At 34.8% G+C, this 10,642-nt stretch overlaps 1 long non-coding RNA gene across 3 annotated transcripts; it reads left to right on the top strand.

Moving 5' to 3' along the window:
- Positions 1-300: 300 nt before the first annotated feature.
- On the top strand, positions 301-9,986 carry LOC129005274 (uncharacterized). 3 transcript variants are annotated; one of them, XR_008491810.1, is made up of 5 exons: positions 301-562; positions 2,209-3,742; positions 4,775-4,834; positions 5,551-5,709; positions 9,854-9,986. It is a non-coding gene; the product is annotated as an uncharacterized LOC129005274 (long non-coding RNA). The 3 variants fall into 3 exon arrangements; XR_008491809.1 differs by having other exon boundaries at positions 301-835; XR_008491808.1 differs by having other exon boundaries at positions 301-3,742.
- The last annotated feature ends 656 nt before the right edge of the window (positions 9,987-10,642 follow it).

The following is a 10,642-nucleotide window of genomic DNA, read 5'->3' as shown; positions in this document are numbered from 1 at the left end:
GTGACATCGGCTCATTAATTCGCCCTTAATTGATTAAAATTTAAATTAATGAACATAAATTTATTAAAATATTGAAAATAAAACATGCAGAATTGAAAACCGAAAAATTAAAATAAATTAAAATCTATATCTGTACATTTTAAAGCGGAGTCACTATTAATTGTCATAGTCCAGTAACCATATCTTTCGTAAATAAACAAATACCATAGCTTCTTCCAAACAAAACAGCTGTTACAACACCACTTGCGACGTTGCCAGTTCGTTCGAAGGCCAAGGCCTAAAGGTGGCCGTGCAGCGACCCGAAAATCAACACAGTCACTCTTAAGAAGAACCAGCTATTTTTTCATTTTTTTTGTTAATTGTCTTGATCTTTTTTTTATTTTGCAACTTGTCTGTTGCTGTTGTTTTCTGTTGTTTTGCTTAGGTTTGATTATTCTGTTCTGTTATTGTTGTTTCTATTCTATTGCCTTATGGAAAATAATTGTGAAGTCATAATGACGAAATTTGTATAAATCTAGTTTTATAATAGGTTGTGTTGTTAGGTTATCTACTTCTGAATTTGGTATTTAACCTAGTTAATCAAATGAACATTTTTATCATGTTAAAATTGCTAGAGGCCTAGCAGGCCTACTCAAACTTTTAATTAATTGTAGTCCTAGCGAACTCAGCCCCGTCTAGCTTCTAGGTTTTTATTGATAACAAATAATTTGCATGTTAGTCTAGCTTTTATCTGCAAGTTGACTGGTAGGCCTAGCTCTAAAACAATCTCAGTTAAAATATCTTAACAGCATTGTACTTCTGTTGAGAAAGAGTTAACAACTTATTAAAATCATAGGTTAGTGGTCAGTTTTGGTTAACTTCTTACTGTAAAGCCCTCATTTTATTAGTATAGGCTTCAAGAAACCCATTATTAACATTAAGTTACCAACATACTTTTCATTAAAGAACTGGACCTAGGTATTAGCCTAATTCCTTTGTAAATTTATATAAGTAAGGAATGTGAATTCCAAGTCTAAAAATAAAGTTTCAACTTAAATGTTAACCATCATAGGCTAGGCCTATCTTATACGGCAAAATTAAGTGTCATTCGTGTGGTAAAAATAGGCCTACCCTAGTTTAATAATCTGATCAAGGTAGGGTTATGTACCTATACTTAAATTTAATAGGGTTTTACATGAGCTTTTTTGGGAAGACAAATTTCAAACCCACTTAGGCTGTGATGCTGTTTTATGGGTTTTCTTAATAAAATAAGAAAGGGGTTTCCTGACTTGTTTGAACACCAATATTTTAAGTATCAATAGAAACTTTAAATGGCTACCATTTCACAACGGGTGAACCTTATGAGACATGGTTTCCGACATTGATCCCACTTAACCAGCCCTGTAAAATGATGTGCATATTTACCTTTGCTTAACTTACCCTACATTTAAGATTTTGTAGGCCTACTTAAGGACGTACTCCCCATGGGCCGTCCCCCCGTGGAGGTAAAACAATGGTAATGCTAGTAAAAAGTAGTTTTTATACATAGGCCTAGGCCTATATGTAGTTAAATTGCAAAGTTTTAATTTTCCAACCAATTTGGTTAAAAAGATATTTAACTCAAGAGGTGTCCAGACCTTTTGAACATCCAGTATAAGAATTGATAGGCTAAGTTAATACAATGGTGTCGGATATGAAAGTTTTGCCAAATCTATCTTATACAAGTAAAACTTAAGTAAGTTAACTTATATTAGGCCTACTTAAAAAATAAATAAATTTAACAAAACTACAAATAAATAACCAACAAATAGGCTTTAACCAATGTAAGAACTAGATTCAGGTACACGTAAACGTTAGAAAAGTAGGTTAACTTAGTTATAGGCTTACCAGTCTATCCTGAAGTGTTGCTAGCCTACTTTTATGTGCTTATGGAAAGAAATAATTTGTTTTACTGTATTCTTTGATCTTGTATAATACATTATTAAGACATTAACAGATGCAGCTTTCTAGGTTAACTTATACGAGCCTTAATGTGTTGTTTGATGGTAGTTGCTGATTTTAAATTTTGCGGGATATTTTTATTACTTCTACCAAGTGTTTACTACTGTGTAACTCAAAATTACCAATCTGACGACTTCAAGCAAATGCTAAAACAATACCTTTCCTTAAAATTACTCTTGTTGTCGTTTGGTTTAAATCGACCTGATGATTTTAATACCTTTCTTTCAGATGAAACAAGAATGAAGAAACTGAGTCCAATCTCTACAGCATCACAAATATCATCAATGTTTATTTTGTTTGGAAATAGATAAATATATGTGACTTATATATGCCTCTGACGGACCAGTCTATTTGACCTGGTGGTTTTTGGTGGTATTTTGTGCTAATGTGTGGTTTCAACGCAAGTTGAAGCCTATATAAGTTACCCGTACTTTGTGATTGATTAGAGTGACTATCTTAAAGTTTTGAGATTTATGTTAGAATCTTAATAAGTACTGGGATTTAAAGAATTTGCACCTACAAAATTTAAAAAACAAATTATATAACCCTTACTTTTTTTGTTAGACCACATTTTGTATGTGCTCGATGGAATTGTGATCACAAGGTCTATATCTATATAATCCTTAGACCTAGCGCTGTCCAGTTGCTAAAATACTGATTAGATTCGGACTTCTAAAACTGTTCTTGCTGGCTTATTGAATAAAATGTCGCTTTTATTAAATTTACCTCTTGGCTCATTGGACCTTTCAATACTGGTTGTAGACCAAAGAACCAGTTTGTAATTGTGAGGCCAAACTACAAAAGACTTGTCACTCACACTCATTAAACACTTGTTTCACTTTTTATAGGTACCTTGTTAGAAATTTGCCCAAGATACATTACCAACTTATTTTCAAGAACTTTTAATTGGAGTTTTGTAAAACCTTGAATTTGTAGTAGCTACTAGAAGAAACTTGTTGTCATTAGCTTTTTAAACATATTTAATTAAGCTTTATTATGTTATTACTTTAACATAGGGATGGGATGTGTAGTTCTATTAATACTCGTTAAACTTAGCTTAACTGTAGACCTAAGTTAAAGTTATCCCTAGTTTTTAATCAAAATTACGTAGTTGAAGTGAGCCATTGACAGATCAAACCGATGTAAATTGCTGATTTATGTCGCAAATGCAGACTTTTTCCATCTCAAACTGATAGGATGCCTTATTGTCAGCTGTAGCATCTTATATGTCACGTCAACTATCTCGGTAACTATTATAAGGTAGAAAAATAATTAAAATGTAAAGTATATTCTTCACCAGTCAACTCAACCTTTCTCGTTTACTTTGCACAAGATGTTCTTGTTGCAAAGTATGTTCTTGTTGTTGTTCTATGTTACTTATTTTACATAAAAAGGTTTAAAGAAAGTGTGTTGTTTTATTTACAAGTCCAATTTCATTTTCAGTTAACATTTTTTTAAACTGTTCACACTGGTTTCTTCATCACACAGGTAAGACAGTTATCATACTATACAATTACTTATAAAAAGAAACTTTATCTATAAAGCTCACTAATAATAACCAATGGTTACGGGATAGATTTCCTTCATCGCATATATATTAAGGCTTATATACTATCTGCTTTTGGTTAAAGTATATTTTAACGGTAGGCCTATTGTAATTGATGCTGGTGAGTGTATCTAATTAAACCTTTTTTAATTGTAGTGCGAGAATTTCAACCTCCAAACTGGACTGTGCAACATAAACTGAAAACCCCCTCAAAAGGTAATATTCTCTTATTTATTAAAAAAAGGTTTTTACTTCCTTCCTTAAGAAATTTCTGAACCCCCCTCCTCTAACTTAATTAATAATATTTGATCCAACCAGTTACAACTGAACACCATCCTGAACAACTCTTTCTGTTGCATGTTGACAGATGTGAGACGTGAATATAAAATCAAATGTTAGGATGTAGATGTCTGCAAGGTGCGGAGGAAGCAGTCGTGAACATTTGCAGATTGTAAGCCAGCCGGCTCTAATTCACCAGTTTCATTTGAGGGAATGACTAAAGTGGGGGGAAGAATTTTACATGCGGAACATGTGACAATACAAGAGATTTTAGAATTGACCCAGAAGGCCCCTGTGAAACTATCGACAACTTCAAACTGTGCGTATTAACCATGCCGATCAGCAAGCAAAGTTTCATCAATTTTAATTTCTGCCTCAATGGAACTAATGTACACTTGCTGCTGGCATTGTTGAGCAAATATGTATCACCTAAAAACTCCCTTGCATTTTCAACCCCTAAGCATTTCTGCATAAAGATCCATCCACTGGCAATGCATTTCAGTAAGGGTCAACCCCATTCCATTGAAACTTAATCACAGATCATCTCACTCTATTCTACTCTAATCCTTCGGTTAGGTTAAAATACACCTTCACTTAATATTTTAACCATCATCATATATTTATGTTATCATCAACTGCGGGTTCCCATCTAAATTGATTATTATTGCGATTCACATTTGGCAAGATCAGTGATTTTCTCTTACATTGTTTTCGGCAACAAGACTAATCGTCGGCTCGTCGTCTATGGGTCGGCACTGATTATAATAGGGTCTAAGATTTGAATTAGCTTATCCTCAATTAATTGTCAGTCACTGTAGGCACTGTAGGCATTGCCTGTTGTAGATTCATGAGAAGTTTTCAAACTGTTAACATCCACCGGTACGAAAAGCCAATTAAACAGCTGTGGCACACAGGGGTTTCCTCTTTAAGCTACCATTCTGATGTTTTAGCTCAGATATTGTGTTTCAGATAAAGCTGTGGTCAATCCTCATTGGCTAGAAGGATCAAAAGAGCCTGTACAACAAGATGGTAAGTGGCCATAAACATTGATATTACTAAGTCAAATATCCATTTCAGTAGGTACTGTACTCTATTAGACAGATCATTTTTTGAATTTGTAACTTTCAATTTAGCTTAATATATGTGTAGGCCAACTAAACTTGTATAATAAGTTTGATCCAGATCTTGGACTTTTATTTAAAATTATTAATATTTTAGAGAATTAATAATCTTATTATAGCTTGTGACATGTAAGCTGGCTTTGGGCCCAGCGTGGGTAGTGTAGGTAGGGTAGGGAGGGTGGAGGAATGGAAAAGACCAGACTACAGACACATCCGCTGACTCACGGGGTTGACTCCCCATGTTTCATGTACTTGAGTGCCTTCATGTGGATCACAAGGACAGTAGACGCATCCCGCACGATGGCAAATAATGTTTTTGGAATAGATGCTAGTAGCAATCAGTCAAGTGCCAGCTTACTGTCACGAGCTATACATTTAATAATAACAAAAACAGTCTTTAAATAAACCCAGTAATTTTTGGCTGAAAGTAATACTTGCCCAGAGCTTTTAAAAAATTCAAACAATCCTGTTAGCTTTAAATCTTATTTTTTCATCACACACATTTATATTTTAATTCCAGTGGTATTTTGCAATTACAAAATAACAAATTACAAATATCCAATCACAGGCTTGAATTAGTTGGTGACATTTATATTTATTAATAAATATAATTTTGACCAGCAGCCCTTGCACTGGTGAAAAAGCCTTCACCAGCCACAGAGGAGAAGAAGCCACATATCAAGAGACCCATGAATGCATTCATAGTCTGGGCCAAGGGCGAGAGACAGAAGATTCTTAAGGCTAACCCCAACATGCACAACTCTGTCATATCCAAAATTCTTGGTGAGTTAAGTTTGACCACACTTATTCACAGTTTTATTGAACAGAAAAATATATATATATTTATAAACAGCAAACAGAAACAATCGAACAGAATCAGCAGCGTTATTGAAACTAGTGGCCCACTACCTTAATTTTGTTTTTCTCCCCCTGTAGCTTACAACAGTTGTATATAGAAATCATTTGTAACAGCCACTATCTTAGAGGTAGAGGTCCGTTAGTTACTACAAATGCCCAATGTAGCTAAACAAGCTAGCCGAAGATGATAATATCACAAGTTCATTATCAATGACACTAGGCTCAAACTGGACCACTTTTGGCCAAACTATGTAGCCTATTAGTTTGCTATAAAACTATGACAAGAAACTTGTTTGTCAAACATTTGCCCAGTATGAATTAGGCTGTTTACTATTCCATCTCTCGTAACATATTTTCACTGTAATTTAATGATCTTGAACTTAAACATAATTTGTACGCACCGCGATGTATGCAGACGTACTGAATGTAATGACTTATGTAATAAATGTTGTGTAATGAACTTGGTTGATGGAGCTGAAATATAAGACTGCGCATGGAGTAAAACACTGTTTATTGAAAAATTATGATAATGCTACTGTATAAATGATAATGAATAAATGAGAATATGTAACTTTTAACTTGATTGTTATATGTGACAAATAATTTATTTGAAATACATGAAAATGACAATCAACACAACCGAACGTTACTTACTGACCTGTGCCACTTGCATCCCCGAAGCTTGCTTGGCCCGAAGCACCATGTCAACTGGGTGCCATGAGGGCTGATGATTTTGTTTTAAGGCTGTTGACAGCGACATCTCTGAGTTATTTGAGGATGGTGTTGTACTGGTGCCTAGAGAATTAGTGAAATGTGTCTTAAGTTCTACAGTAGGCCATGCCATGCTAGATTGTGGCTCATATACATGCAGCAAAGTATTATGCTTATAATCACACTTCTTACACCCTGAAGATCTGCATTGTTCGATCTTATGTCCCTGGCTTGGACAGTTGTGACATAGTCTTGAATTTGAAAGTAGTTTAAGTTTGTCATCATGTGTAGAGTTTAGCAGTTTATTACAACGGTAAATTGCAAGATTACTGTTGCAAAGTTTGCAAGTTTGCGTCTGAAATTCGTGAGACTTGGGTTTGAAAGATTGGTTTTACCAGTTGGAGTGATTTGAATGTTTCTGTGTAATTTGTGTTTGTTGGAAGAAATGTTCTCAAGGATTTGACAGCTCTTCTCTAGAAAGTCTGCTCTCTGGGCTCAGTTGATAGCTCCCATTCGCGTTGTAATAAAGGGTGGAGTTTGGGAATGATTATGTGTATGAGCATATTTACAAGTGCTCGTTGGTTAATTTAGACATTTCAGTGCCCAAAGATGTGTGTGGAGACTATTGATAAGTTGCTTAAGTTTTTGAGGTTCGTGCTTGTGAATTTGTGGAAGGTTTAAAATTGATTTTACATGATTTTGTACGATGATTCTTTCGTTTTGGTACTGATGCTTCAGTAGCGATAATGCTGTTCCATAATTATGTGCAGTCAAATCCAAATTGTCTAATGTTTTGCATCACCTGTCAAGGAAGCCTTGAGGTATTGCAGGCGTTGTACATCGGTTAGGGCGTCATTGTTGACAATTAACGAAGAAAAAGTGTCATAGAAGGACATCCATTCTTCATACTTTCCCGAAAATGTCGGGAGGTTTATTGTTGGGAGCTTGACTGGAATTTGATTGTTGATAGATGGTGAAATTGACTGTTGCGGAGTTGTGTTACTATTGTTCTGTTGTAGGTGTTGTTTTACCTTAGATATTACGTCAAAATACTGAATTTCAAACTCATCTCTTTCCGCTGAATGATCTGACGTGTCATCTATGATTTCTATTTGTTCTTGTACTGTTTCAAATTCACTAAGGATGTTGTTTAATTTATCATATCTTAATTCAATTTCTGTTAGGTTTTGTTTGTTTACTGGGTTTTGAAAGAATGTGATGAACCGTGTTAATTTTTCCTTTATCTGACCGCTATTGTTGGTTAAAACTTTAAGTTCTGTTTCCATGTTCTGAATATAGTAAATACTGAATATGGTTGAATGCGTGAGAGGCTTAAAGGTTAGGTTAAGAAAAATGTTGTTTTGGAAGTACATAAATAGTAGGAGTTGACAATACCATCCATGGATGTAGACTTTGAGAGGGAGGTTATGTTTTGACACCTCGGTCACTTACCCTTGTCAGCTGTTGTGTCGCGTCCTGTCGGCTGCGCTCGAGACGGCAGGAGTTGGTGAATGACGATTTTGCTCGAGTAGTGTCGGCTGCAGTCGCTATGGCTCGGCTCCGTCCAGGGTTGATGCAGGGCGAAGGGGTTGTCCTTGAGGGGGTTGATTGACAGGCAGTAAACTGGCAGCTTTCTCCTCGTCGAGGTGTCCAATTTCAGCTCAAAAATTGTCACTAAATCTTTGCTATAGATGAACTGTATTCCACTTAACGAGTAATCCGGCTCGAAGGACCAAAAACTGTACGCACTGCGATGTACGCAGACGCACTGAATGTAATGACTTATGTAAATGTCATGTAATGAACTTGGTTGATGGAGCTGAAATATAAAACTGCTCCTGAAGTAAAACACTGTTTATTGAAAAATGATGATAATGCTACAGTATTAATTGTAATGAATAAATGAGAATATGTAACTTGAAACTTGTAATTTATACTTGATTGTAATATGTGACAAATAATTAAATTTAAATAAATGAAAATGACAATGGACATGACCGAAGGTTGGTGGCTTACTGACCTGTGCCACTTGCACCCCCGAAGCCCAGGGGTGGGCACAACACTTGCCGTTTTGGTGCGAACATAATTCATGATAGTTTTCAAGTTCCTTCACTTCATAAAATTTATCCTAGAAACAATGTTACCATTGTCTGGATTGCAACTGTCTTAAAATGTATTAAATATACTCAGCAGCAACAAAACATAAAGCACAACCGCCTGTGTCGATGTTTTAGAAGAACTACCTCAGTCAGTGACAGAACGGTATATAAATCATTTGCCGAGCTTAGGAAGAAGTTTGATGATGTGATTACGCCAATTAAGACTAGTAAAGTTAACTTCGCCTTGGTTAGAAACTATGATGAACCATTTTATGAAGACTAGAGGTCGGCCAGTGGTCGAAAACTCGACCAAAAGTATTGAATGTACAGACTTCTCTATTTTCACCCCACGTTGTAAATAAAACATGAGGGTGATTGAAATTTCTTCTATTTGTTTTGACTTTTTGTTTATATTTCGTTGTTATTTCGTCACCAGCTTGGCAACCCATATGGTCTGTGTTAATTTTTTAAAATTTTTAATTCATTTTTGGGCTTATATTTGAGCCTATTTTAATTTATAAAGGGATTCTGCACACCTAATAGCTTTCCAACAGTAGGCGTAGATTTCCCCTAAGATGCACACAAACTGAGAAAAAATGTTTTAAAGAAACATGCTTGCCTATTAATATAAAGATTTTGTGAAAATTATAGTACGGTACAGTAAAACTCCAACAATCCATTCACCAACTATTTGACTATTCACCAACTATTCACAACTATTCACTATTCACAACAACAACTATTTCACAACTATTCACCAACTACCGCTCAATGTACTTACGCCACTGGTTGTGTGCGATTGTGGTGAATGCGTGTATTTTCTTAGCAAAATCTTTGTACATGTAACCTGCCATGGCGATACTAATATATTGGCTTAACTATACCTAATTTGTATAAACCTCGAATTTCAGTAAAACTCCAACTATTCAAATTTTCTATCATCTGAATGTGGTACGGTACGAATTATTTCAGATACTTGGAGTTATCCTCGTAGTACTCATTGTATTCCAAGTTGTTCTCCTACATATCCATGGATTGAGCATTCTATTTAATTTTCACAAATTTTGAATATTTGAAAATCTGTTTACAATTAGTTAATCTTAATTTTTTCTTCTAATATTTCTACTTAGTTAATTTATTTTAGTCTGGTCCTGAGAAGTGTTTACATCACTGTTGCTCCCCACTACTATGCTAAGCCAGCACCTTGCCAACTGTTATAAGTGTACCTGTGTACTGAATAACATATGTTATACCCCCAGGTGCTAGATGGAAAGAGATGTCTGACTATGAGAAGCAACCGTTTTATGAGGAACAGAAAAGATTGATGAGAGTTCACATGGAACAGCATCCGGACTACAGGTACAGACCTCGACACAAACGTTCTCACATCAGGACTCCTCACCCACCCACGAGTAGCATCACATAGAATCATTCATCACATGTAACTAGTGTTTGTAAAAAGTGAAATTGCAAGAGTTAATGAAAAGAATGCATTCCACAATGCCCATTCCTCAGTTCGTAAAAGAATAATATTTGCCTAGCAAACCTCAATTATTGAAAAAAACCGCCTTCAAAATTATTTCAGTTAGGCATGTCTAACATCAAATAAACCGTTGATTTTATTATTAACAATAAATCTGATTAAATATTTCAAACCAATACTAAGATAAAATAGGTTGCACAGGTAGATTAATTAGGTATGCAATCTATTTTATCATTGTTACATCAATCCTGGGGCAAATATGATTGAAACTAATTTAGGGCTTGAATTGTTATATCAGAATTTCCACAACAATTTATACTGACATTTACAGTACTTGCATTCAGATTTTTCAACACTATCATTATTTAATTTTCACATTTTCACCACTAGTTATTATGTGATTTTTTATATTTATATAAAAATAACTTAAGTTTTTAAGCTCTAAACACATAAAATGTGTCTGGCTGTATTTTTAGTTGTTATCAAGACGAGAAACGTCTTTTTTGTGTTGCTAAGATATTGAACAACATAATATTGAACTAAACTGTGCCATCACTTTTGGTAT

This window comes from Macrosteles quadrilineatus, unplaced genomic scaffold (genome assembly GCF_028750875.1).
Source record: "Macrosteles quadrilineatus isolate MER2022 unplaced genomic scaffold, UCM_ALF_1.0 Scaffold_18__1_contigs__length_3160703, whole genome shotgun sequence".
Lineage (NCBI taxonomy): Eukaryota > Metazoa > Arthropoda > Insecta > Hemiptera > Cicadellidae > Macrosteles > Macrosteles quadrilineatus.
This window is presented reverse-complemented; position numbering and strand designations above follow the sequence as displayed.